Raw genomic sequence first — 1,917 nt, 5'->3', positions numbered from 1 at the left:
GTAGAGATAGGATCTCACTATCTTGCCCAGGCTGGTCTTGAATTCCTGGGCTCAAGAGATCCTCCCACCTCGGCCTCCCAAAGTGTTGGGACTGCAAGCATGAGCCACTGCACTTGCCTAAGCCTAGTTCTTAACATGGCCCCCACCTCTCACCTCCAGCCTGGGCAACAGAGCAAGACTTGGTCTCAAAAAATAAATAAATAAATAAATAAATAAAAATAAATAAATAAAAACAATAAAATACTTGTTCTAAACAAACAACAGAAAAAACAACAGCAACAAAGAATCCTCAGAGGTTTCATCAAATTAAATTGCACAGTTTAAAAAATCAGATGAAACAACAGTCCCCAAAGGCTTATCGTGAATTCCCTGCCTTCACCTCTCCTTTCCTGTTGTCCCTGAGGCAGGCACTGTTATTTCTTTTAGCTATTTCATTTTAGCCATCTAGGGTTTTTAAAAGCCTGGAGTCTGCCTCAGACAGGACTGAGGGTTTCTGAGCACCTGGAGGCCCAGGGGACTGGGCATGAAGTGAAAGACAACAGCAGCTTCTTCAAGGTAGAGATGGGCAGAGTTCCGAGTGGATGGATTAACGCCTGTGAACTAAGGCAGCATACGCACATAGCAACCATGCATAAGGATCAGTTACTCTTATTCTGTTTCCTGCATTGCGATCAGGGTGTGATTTTGGAATATCTATATCCTGTTTAAGAAAGTGAATGCCGGCTGGGCGCAGTGGCTCATGCCTGTAATCCCAGCACTTTGGGAGGCCGAGGCGAGTGGATCACCTGAGGTCAGGAGTTCAAGACCAGCCTGACCAATATAGTGAAACCCCGTCTCTACTAAAAATACAAAAAATTAGCTGGGCATGGTGGCGGGCTCCTGTAATCCTAGCTACTAGAGAGGCTGAGGCAGGAGAATCGCTTGAACCCGGGAGGTGGATGTTGCAGTGAGCTGATATTGCACCACTGCACTCCAACCTGGGCAACAAGGACAAAACTCCGTCTCAAAAAAAAAAAAAAAGTGAATCCCAGGCTGGGCGTGGTGGTGCACACTTGTAATACCAGCACTTTGGAAGGCTGAGGCGGGTGGATCACCTGAGATCAGGAGCTCGGGACCAGCCTGACCAACATGTTGAAACCCTGTCTCTACTAAAAATACAAAAAATTTAGCCAGGCGTGGTGGTACTATGCCTGAAATCCCAGCTACTCAAGAGGCTGAGGCAGGAGAACTGCTTGAACCCAGGAGGAAGAGGTTGCAGTGAGCTGAGATCCTACCATTGCACTCCAGACTGGGCAACAAGAGCAAAACTCCGTTTCAAAAAAAAAAAAAAAAAAAAAGTGGATCCCTTGTTTTCTTTCTCTGGTATTAAGACTGCCCTGATTTCCCTGTCCCACCTCACATCCCCTACATCAGCATCAGACTCACACAGGACCCCTGGCTCTAGCTAGTGTCAATCAGAGGCAGGGTTTCACCTTGTCAAGGGCTCTTTGAATATCTGGAGTTTAAATCTCTTTACTCAATTTACATATTCCTGAATTAATCCCAAAATGCATAGAACTGACTTTCTCAATGGTCAGTGTCTCATCAAACTCAAGTCCAGCCTGTATTTATTCTCTTTTGGTTTGAGACATTACTCAGTTCTAAGCTCAGAGAGGAGATTTCTTTTCAAGGTCATTGCATACGGTTGAGCAAGTTGGTCACTGCACAAACATGCCCAGCAGAGTGAGAGCACTGAAAGGCAGCCTTCACTCCACTTGGCAAGCTGCGTCTCCTAGGCTGCACGAGCTGGATGCACTTCTCACTCTTTTCACACACTCCCAAAGCATCTATGCTCTTTCGTGTTCCTGCTCCATCTCTTGGCACGATACAATTTCTCTCTGTGGTTTTGGCTCCCTGGAGGCTATCAGGCCCAGGAAC

The sequence above is a fragment of the Trachypithecus francoisi genome, unplaced genomic scaffold, assembly GCF_009764315.1.
Source record: "Trachypithecus francoisi isolate TF-2019V2 unplaced genomic scaffold, Tfra_2.0 Lachesis_group12, whole genome shotgun sequence".
NCBI lineage: Eukaryota > Metazoa > Chordata > Mammalia > Primates > Cercopithecidae > Trachypithecus > Trachypithecus francoisi.
This window is presented reverse-complemented; position numbering follows the sequence as displayed.